Source organism: Cyprinodon variegatus, unplaced genomic scaffold (genome assembly GCF_000732505.1).
Source record: "Cyprinodon variegatus isolate N-32 unplaced genomic scaffold, C_variegatus-1.0 Scaffold33, whole genome shotgun sequence".
Lineage (NCBI taxonomy): Eukaryota > Metazoa > Chordata > Actinopteri > Cyprinodontiformes > Cyprinodontidae > Cyprinodon > Cyprinodon variegatus.
The window spans coordinates 2,171,486-2,182,049 of NW_015150486.1; positions in this window are offsets into that span (position 1 = coordinate 2,171,486).

Consider the following 10,564-nt stretch of genomic DNA (forward strand, 5'->3'; position numbering starts at 1 on the left):
ATCCGGGGATTTGATGCATTCTCGATCTGGCGTTCTAGAGAATTGGAACGGTTCTCGGGCTGAGGCTGATGACGTGTCACGAGTACACGAGCACACGAGAACGCTCAAGAACGCATATTGAGAAACGCCCATAGACTTGCTCATTGGAGGGCGGACAGGGTTTAACCAGGTTGAGGTGTTTCCTTGAGGAACGGAGGAGCTAACCGTACTTGAACGGTTTTTTGTGGAGATGAATCCCCTGCTCAATGTGAAGCTCAAACAATCCCTTGAGGAAAAGTAGATCCAAACCTCCAGTTTGAATCCCCAGCTCAGTTTGAAGCTCAGGTGATCCTTTCAGGGAGAGAAGGTCCAAAACATCCAGTTTGCAGGATGACTTCCCAAAACTGGCAAACACTATGGTGTCAAGGTAGTGGCAGTCAGCAGCTTAAGAGTCCTCCGGTAATGAGGCAACCATCCACAGGTGTGTGAGAAGGCCAACGAGAACCAGGCGCCACCTGGTGGTGGAGGAAAACAAACGAAAAACACAACCCACACAAACTGGATTCCTAACAACCATATATTGTGGTATTTTTCCTGCAATCAAAATAAAATTTATAGATAAAAAAGCAACCTTTGTATATGTTCATCAGATGATATTGATCGTTCTGTTATTTTGGTATCCATGTTGCTTGGGGTTTCAGTCAGTTCTCGTCTTCCACTGTGACTGCATCAACTACAGATATGGCACTGTGCTGCACAGCTAAAGGGCTCCAGAGCACTATCTCCCAGACTGGCAGTGCAGAGGTGGCCCATTATCCCTCATATTTAGGTAAAAATGTTTTGCTTAAAAAAATCTAAACTAGGAACTAAAAGATCGATATTATATCAGGTAGCAAAAAACCACGATATATTACCAACACAAACTTTTTCCACACCCTTAGTTATCGGGCACCTACAAAATGGAACCAGCTTTATTTTAATCAATGATGATTGAAACAAAGCTAGTTCTTTCAACAGTAGGCTTAAAACGTTCCTTTTTGATAAAGCTTATAGTTACAGTGGCTCAGATTATCCCGGGCTAGCTTTATATTATTGCTGCTATGCGCTTAAGCTGCTAGAGGGCATAGTGACCACTTTTCCTCACCCTAATAAATCTTTTTCTTTTGCAAACTCAAAATTCTGCAATATTTGTTATTTCAACTTGTAACTTTATCTCATATTGGATTTTTCTCCTCACAGTAGCTTCATCTGGCCTGGTTCTACATGGCTGTGACAAAATCCTGCTGGGAAAATTCAGCTCGCCTGCTTCTCTCAACAGCTTTTAACCAGCTTTAGTCCTGTTTCTCTCCTCGACATAGCTATTAGCCTTTACAGTGAATAACTGCATGTGCTCTCTCTGATCCTTTTTGACCTGAGAACTGACCCAGAGCTCATCTACTTAACTGTTTCTTTACCAGACAGAGCTACCTATGTAGCTATTTTACCATTACTTTTTCTGGCATGGAAAGTATTTGTACTGTAGATCAATGCTCGTCACTTTTGTCTCTTTAAACTCCCAGACTTCGCTCACATTAGGACTGCTTCTGATGGAGGTTTCCTCCTGAGAAAAATAAGCTTTCTTTTAGACTGTCCCTATAAATGGCCTTGGGATTATGTGTTATGGGTTAGCATTATATAAAGTACATAAAATTGGATTGAATTGAATTGTCAGTAACACCGCAGGTCTTTGCTCAAATTTGTGTCAGAAATTGAGGACAGGAATGTTATGCAGCAAATTGGATTAACAGCTGTTGTTATGGTGATGTCCAAATAACCCTAACACTAACCCTAGCCACAAGCTGCATGTGTAGCTAAGTGTGAAATAAAAATGACTCCTATGATGCAAATAGTAAGAATAAGCAGTCAAAAACATGGCAGCTTTTAGCAATGCCCAGTAATGAATCTAAAGCTCAGGTTTCACCTCCAGGCACACCTCATGCAAATCTTTACATGGTTTGTTCGATCAGCTACCTGCCTCTTCAGCAACTATTTAGATAATTCTCCTTGAAAATAAAACAATTTATTGTGTGTTAGAAACATTATACCACCCACTGAATGTTCTTTGCCTGTTCAATAATTCAACAAAGTGGTAAACAATAAGAATAAAACTTCTAAATTGAGCCGCTGAGGAGTTGTAATTGTCAGGAATCAAGTTTGTGTGATCTGTTTTGTGTCTGTCTCTCCCTCCACCACCAGGTGGCGCCCTGTCATTGTTGGTCCTCCCTGCACACCTGTGGCTCTTTGGATCATTATCTGGAGGAGTACTTAAGCAGTGGACTGTCACTACATCGGGGCCAGAGTGTTTACCAGTTTTGGGTACTCTAGCCATGCTTAGATTAGCAGAGTCTAACCTAAGTCTTTGTTTCTCTGAACCTAGCTGAGTTTGTGTTTCTCTGAGTCTAACCTTGTTTTTGTCTTTGCCTTTGGCAGGAAGTCCTCCTGTGTATTGGATGTTTGGCCTTCTTCCCCTGGAAGGATTGTTTACTGAGTTCAAACTGAGCAAGGGAGAAACCTCCACATGTGGCGTTCAAGTCCCTCACAGATATCCAAGTCACAGTCCGCTCCATTGCTCCTCCGGGGTCTTAAGTATGTCTACCAGTCCACTCTTCAACAAGTCCCCTGTTTTCAGGATCAACCCACACTTTCTGGATTCAAAGTGAACCCCCGCAAACGTGAGTTCCTCATTAGCATCAACCTTACGGCATTCCTACGGTCCCTGAACTAACCGTTGTGATATCCTCTCCAGACTTTTTTCGTTCCTGTTCACCAGTTTTTTGAGTTTCAGATCTACCCCCTTCAACCCTACCTCAATAAACCTGTTAAACCTTTGCCTTGCTTTCTGAGTGGTTCTCTGCATCTTTGGGTCAGACCTTTAAACACATCATGACAGTAATGTTGCTCTTCAAAACTTTATTTTTGGGTTTAACACATTGGCTAAAGTTAGATGAAATAGATCCAAGCCTGTTTAATTTTAGTGTTACACAAATTTCAAAAATAAAGCTCCCAAATCTCTGCTGCCCTAATTTCAGATTTAAAAAATGTCTTCTCCATGCATGCATGCATCAAATTCCCAGAAGACGGCTCTGGCGAGCAGAATAATCCATCTGAGCGTTGACATGCTATACTATATCATACTCTATGCATCCTGTTCTGATTTGCCCTTGAAAATAAGCAACATAATCCCTGCTTTGTTGAACGTGATCACAGCCCCGATGCATGTTGTGTCGGATAACCCACCTGATCCAAAAAGCTTTGTTTTAAAAGCTTCTTCTTTAAACTTTGCATATCTTTTTTTAATGAATCTGATTTAAGACTAGAATTAAAATCTAGTTATAGCCTGGCATAGCAATAGCTAAAAAAAAACATCTATATAATTTTCATCCATGTAGCTATGACTGCAATAGTATCAATTTTAGTTTTTGTTTTATTTTGTTTCTCAGCCCTTCACCCGCTCCCAATTTGCACCAGATCTGATTTCCAGTTGCCTCTGCAAGCACGGAAATAGTAAACTAGCTTGCACAATCATATTTATCTGATCTCATCATCCCTTATGCATCCTGTCACCATTTACAATCACAGGGAGCTGGCTGGGAGACTGTCACCAACAATCATGAGGAAATTAACCACACACCAACTGGATCTATCAGGCACTATACTGGAAGGTAAATCTGACATCTTCCAGTCTAGTCCACTCAAAATATTGCTTGTTTTTTTATATAATTTAAAATGAAGCTGGATCTGTATCTGCTTCATCTCATTCACTTCCTCTCAGTTGTCTTTTTAATAAAAGAGGTCAAGAGTTTTATCTGTGTCCTCCTTTAACCTCAGTTACACAGCTTGGTTTTATCGTGCGCAGAGTATAAACCCATTGAAGCGTACCTGCTTAAGTAAACTGAATTCTTACCCTGGGGGGGATTTGCCATTAGGCAATACTAGGCAGTTGCCTAGGGCCCCAAGTTCCTGGGGGCCCCATAAAACTCTATTTACATGTAGGGTTAATACAACTATTCCTTATTTGCGCACATAAATTATGTTGGTGTTAAAAATCCTTTTGCTAAAATGCCCTCAGAACGCTTATAATATTAAGTGTGTCTTAGACCCCCCCTTTTTTTTTTTTGGGAAACAAAGGAAGGAGCAATCAGCTAAGTGAGTTTAGTGATTGGAAAAAATTGGCATGAAAAGTCAGCTCAAAACGGAGAGAGGAAAACAACAAGGAGCGAGGGACAAAACGTGGAACAAATATTGCACGTCTATTCTATTAAAATTTCTATATCTGTATCATGGGTCAGATTTATGTGTTGCAAAGACTAGGGCCCCAAATTTCCTAAATCCGCCTCTGTTCTTACCTGCCCGTCCTTTGAGATGCAATAAGCAAAGAGTTCAGTATTTTGAAAAAGCACAATTTAATTTAATTCTCTATTTTCAGCCAAACATAAACAAAAACAAAAAACAAACTGCACATTGTTGCTACATGATATTCAGAAAAGGCATCAGCATGTATGCATATTTATATGTAAGGTCATCCTCATTTGCAGCTAAACTGATCAAATAAAGCCAAAGCTATCCATAATCTATAAAGCAGGGTCAGGAAGCACGTGGCAAATATAATCTGCAGCAATGTCCATCTTAGTAAAAGATTTGGGCCTGTGTTCAATAGGTTACACATTGTTCCATATCCATAAATCATCTCTTGGCAAACATGATGGGTATGGATAAGCCTCCGTGGATCATCAGAGGAGGCGAGTACGTCACGGCCTCGTTGGTCACAGAGGAAACAAGGAAGACTTGTTTCGTTATTACAGCCACAGCAAATCGGGTGGGGGCTGGGGGGGTATAGACCACATGAAAAAGAAGCATGTGATACAGATACATCAAAGGTTTATGAAGTTCTAGTCTCAGATTGTGTAAAGGCAGAGTCACGTTGTTTGGCTGGTTGTGAAAATGGGAAGAAAATGCCGATCGGTGATTTTCCGAGTCAGTAAAACGTTTGTTTTCAAGGACAATCACATGCAGTAGCTTTTTTTTTTTTTTTTTTTTAACCCACAAGCTGACTCATACAGGGGGATGTAAGGATTGTGTCCCATTAATGCTCTCTGCTTCTCATCTTTTTATCTGTGTCAAAAATGGTTCCAGATAGCTTGCAGTGTAAACTGCTCTAATCTCTGTACATTTACAAGGAGATTAGGAAGGCTTTACCTCTCTGAGCAACTCTGACAGGAAAAGATCATTAAAAAATGTAATGAGATCCACAGTCTTTAGGTGACAAAAAGCCTCTTGGACATAAAAGGAGGACCTCTTTACACCAAAGTCTATCAGTAGAGAGGAAATATGGTTTGGATTAAAACAAATAATCGATTAGAACGTTCTCAAAATGAAATTGAAATGTTTACACCAAGTCTGCTGCAGAGCTGTTTACAGTCCGGTATGTTGGTCAACGTTCAAATCCAGTAGTATAAGCCTCTGGCCTGATACTAATAAAGAGGAATTAAAGTTAGTTGTTGTTTTTTTTCAGGAATTACTTTAAAGTCTGGATATTTGTAGGTTAAATCCCTGATTTACATTATATAGGGGAAGACCAACGTTCATCATGTGAACTTCCTGTAGGCTGATTCGGAAATGACCGATCAGTACCGTTTTAATCCTCCTCCAGGCAGACATGCAATTTACTAAAGTTGCCTTCATCCCTTTAAAGTGCATCAAGCATTCTCTGCAACAGGCAAAAGCCTGAAAGCTTCATATTAAACAATATTTTTTCCATAATGTTTTCTATTTTTTCCCATTAATCCTGATTTATATACCTTTTAAAGATCAAAATCAACAAATATTAATAAGATAAATGATTATGATATCAGCTGTCTCTAATGGGGACTTTAGGCTCGCCAGTTTTGGCCTCATAAATTATTTTTTTAGGTTGTGATTACAGATATTTATTTAGCACTTATTAGCTTTTGGATAACTTTGCTTTAATGGTAGTTTATTTACTCCCTCACTTACTGTATTTCACCTGTACCACATTGCCATATATTCCTCTAATTGAAATTCCTCTCATTTTATTGACCACCATTTACCTTTAGAGCAGACAGGACACGTTAAAAAAAAAAAGAAAACTTGTCCAATGATGCCTCTTTAATGAGGGAAATTTAGACAGCTGTCAGGAGAAACGTACGAATAGTTACACTCGCCTATGAATGCTTTAAAATGCACACAGACTCTCATAAAGGAACCATTTATTTATTTGTTCATGTATTTTTTTTTTGTCATCCTGTCACCAATCATTTTAAAGGCATACTATGCAACATTTTTCAGTTAATTAATGTGTTTTATAACGTTTTGGATGATTAAATGAGTAATTTCAGGTCGAACAAAGGTTTTCTCGGCCGCCCTGGTGGTCTGTAGGGGAAATACCGTACTTGCAAATTGCAGGAGCCCTCGGCCCGCACCCACAGGCTCAGAAGTCTCGTGCATCGCGAGAGTCGGTCTTGCTTTACGGCGAGAACTGCTACACGGCCCCAGTGAAAGGCATGCTCGTTGCTAGCGCAGTGGCGATATTTGTACAGTTATCATGGCGGAACCAGCGAGAAAACAGTCTGCTAAGCTCAAAACAACCGCGCCTGGCTTGACGGAGAAACCCGGAGAACAGCTGAGCATATTTACGACAGTGCACTTTTACTTTCGCCCTCTAGGAGGAGCCTCGCTGGAAAATCAACACCGGTTGCATAGTATACCTTTAATATATGATGCTCATTTAAAGCTGCTCCAATATTTGGCTTCTACCTAAATGGCTTTGCTGAATAAATGCAGCATGTACAGCAGACTACATATATTAGGATCACTGACAATACAAATCTCTGGCATTATCAGTTAAGTCTGTGCAAAAGCCTGGAGATATGAATGCATGAAAGAAGGATTGTGAAGAACCTTTGACTTTGTGTTGCTGTGTGGTTAGCTGAGTTACTGGTGTTTTTATGTCCCTGATGAGGAATTTGGTTCGTCCTATTCAGGAACTGAGGCTAACTGGGCTGATTGGATAAGTATACTCAATAAGTATACTAGAGCAAGGCAAAGTGCAGCATAGTGGACCAAGTTTCCCCAGCCCCCTCCAGGCTTTCAGGGAGGGCATTCAGATAATCTAGCAGAGGCATGGATTAAAGGGTGGAAGGGGGCACAGAAACATATGGCGCCCCTGATATCCATGCCTCTTTACTGTTTGTAAACACACACAAACCATAGAACAGGATCACCGGGAGAGAGAAAAAGGTTCACTCTATGTAAAAAAAAAAAAAAAATATATATATATATATATATATATGTTTAACTGCCTTTGCTTAAGTAGAAGTGAAGAAAAACACATGATAATAACTGCAGCTTCATAAAGCACCTTGATGCAGCGGCACTGCCATCCCAATAGTCAAAGATGACTTGATGTAAAGAAGCAGAGACAAAAGAAGAATTATCACTGATCTGTATGCAAAGTGTTTCCCAGTTTTGGTCAAAGAAAGAAGGATGTTGTTGTGAGGGAGGCTGAATGTAATGATGGCCAAGCGGTCTTAGGAGCTGCGTTCAGGTCACAGTCTCCACCGGAGCCGTGGGTTCAAATTCCATACCCACTTCTGACATCACTGTTATATGGGGAGTGGTGGCCTAGTAACCTGACATCGCCAGATGGATTTGCTCCGCATATCCATTTGGAAACCTTCCGTTGAAGTAATTTTGGGAAGGGGCGAAAATACTGCTTAGCTGATTGGCCTATGTTGGTGATAGACGGGCCAAATAAACCAATCAGATCAACGAAGCATATGACGTACTAACAGAGCGACGACGAAGAGGAGCCAATTGATAGATCAATCTCTTGCCGAAACCAGTCGGGAGAAGAGCAAAAACATCTTTTCCTCTGAGAAAAGCCTCCAGAGCAGTGTTTTGCTCTTCTTTCAGTGAAGAAATACTCTGTAATTCCCATAAAACTTGCTCGATAGCCACGCTAACGCTAGTTTCATCGGCTGAAGCCGCCATGTTCTTTAGACTGAACTGTCGCGCTTCTCGTTGCGTCACACCTCAACCCGCCTCAAAGCCAACGCTGATTGGACGTTCGTTTGGTGAACGGCTCCAAATTTTCTTCAACTGTGAGTCTCCAGACTGATTAGCGAGTGAAACCTTGAAAGCTCGCGAGATCAGGATGATCTCACGAGGCTAGTGGCCTAGTGCAGTGTTTTTAAATCCTGGTCCTCAAGGCACCCTGCTCTGCATGTTTTGGATGTTTCTGAGGTTCAGCAAACCTGATTTAGATGATTGCAGTTAAGCAATGTCTGATAATCTGCTATCAATTTATAACAGGTGTGTGAACGCTGGGAAACATCTAAAACATGCAGGGCAGGGTGCCTTGCAGATGGCTGCTCACAATGAGCCTGGTTCTACTAGAGAATTCTTCCTGTTAGAAGGAAGTTTTCCTCTCGCCTGTCGCTACAAGCATGCTTGGTGTGAGGGATTGCTTTAAAGTCAATGAGGCTCTGTAAAGTGCCTTGAGATGATATGTGTTTTGAATTGGCGCTATAGAAATAAACTGAATTGAATTAATATATTAAAGTTATCCGGTTTCATTTCTCCCTAAAAGTCCGTCTCGCTTGAAAATGCAAAACATACAATTCAGTTTCTGCATTACACATCCATCAAAGGGAGTGCTGAAGTGTGATGAGGGGAAAAAAACGATGTGATTATATCTGTATGAAGCCATATTTGGCCCCAGGTGTCTCTTTGTGTCCATCAAAGCTTTCCTCCTGAGCCGCTAACAGAGCATCTCTATGTTTTTAGCAGACGTGTTCGACCACTTTGTCAGAGTCCCACCTGGTGCCTCCCGTCCTGTTCTTCTGGACCAAGCAAACACAAAGGCAGGAAGTCTGCTGCAACACAGCACAGATGGGATCTCCATCGCCTTCGCTGCACGCCTACAGTGATGCGCTTCTTTCCCCTAAACTGTTCTCACGCATCAGATCTGACATGCTCGTTCACTGTCTGCATGGACGGGGCAACCCAGAACCGACTCTCAGTCTCACCCTCATCCCTGGAAACACTTCTGCACGATTGCAGAGCGTGTGGGAGGAAGGAGAGGAGATTATTTTGACCATGTAAAAGCGAAGAATAGAGTGAAGTTGGTGGGGGGAAAAAAAGAAAGACCATTTAAAACAGGGAAGAACAAAGGTGATGTGAAGCAAAGGAGCTGAATCAAATTCCAGGTCACATGGGGGACAGGAAAGAAAGAGACGCACAGAATGAGTAGATGGACCAGTAGTCCTGAACGATTGTCAACTTGGAGAATGATGGGAAATAACAAGAAAGTCAAAAAACACGAGATCGGAGAAATATAAAATGACTATGGTGCCAGTTTCTCTGCAGGGAGAAATTCAGCTTTTTGGAGTCAAATTGTTTTGCGTTGATGGCTCACCTTTCACAAGGATCACACACTGATTTCCTCACCAACAAACAACATTACTGCATTGATTTCTAACACTGTGACAGTTTGCAAGAAATTATATTAAGTAGATCTCTGCAGACGTCCAACGAAAAGTATAATTCATTGTATAGGATTTATCTGGAGTTCATATCATTTTGATTGTACTATTCCTGTTTTGATGATTGTTTTGGTGTTTGTCAAAGTCCCACAACCCGGGAACTTGACAAAACAAGCAATGGACAAAAGACGCATGGATGTTTCCATGAGCAATTACATATTTTACTAATATCATGCAGCCCTAAATGGCCTATCACTGGACATAGCCCTAAGCAAATCATCCACAATGCGAAACACAGTGATGGCTGTATCATGCTGTGGGAACAGGGTTCTAAGGCATGGAGAGGAAGTGACGGTTAAAAAAAAAAAAAAGAAAAAAAGATGGATGGCACCAAAACAAGGTGAATAACGGACCAGACAGGGATGCTCTTTATTAAACCTAAATCTAAATGAGAATCTGAGGCTGAACAGAAAAAAAATCTGAAAATAAACAAGCGTCCTATTCCTTTAGTTCCAGTTGTTGCTTTATTACATTAAAAACTATACATCAGAGGCTGTTACAGTAATGAGAAAATACTATTGCAAGACAGACATCAGCTTCAGCCAGGGGTGTATATATAAGCGATATGAACCCAAAATAATATCACAATATTTTTAAACTGTCGGGTGATAAATAATATTTTGATTAATATGTTTTTTTTTTCTAAAGAAATCCTAAAAAGACGCCTTTGAATAAAAGCTTTGTCCCAAACATCACAAAGGCAGAATTTCTAACAGCTGTAGATAAAAAAATGCCATCATGTATGAAATGGCTGAGAGGGAAGTGTAATTATTAGGGATGCACGATATAATCGGCCCCCTATCGGTATCAGCCTTAAAACTGAATATCGGACATCGGCCCCCCCACCGATATTTAACCCGATATTTGATCAGCTTCTGAGTTTCTAAAGTCTAAAAAAAAAAATACTACTTCTTCTTGTTCCTCAAAAACTTCTTTTTTACAGACTTAAAAACTTCTAAAGACGAGGGAAAAAAATATTGATA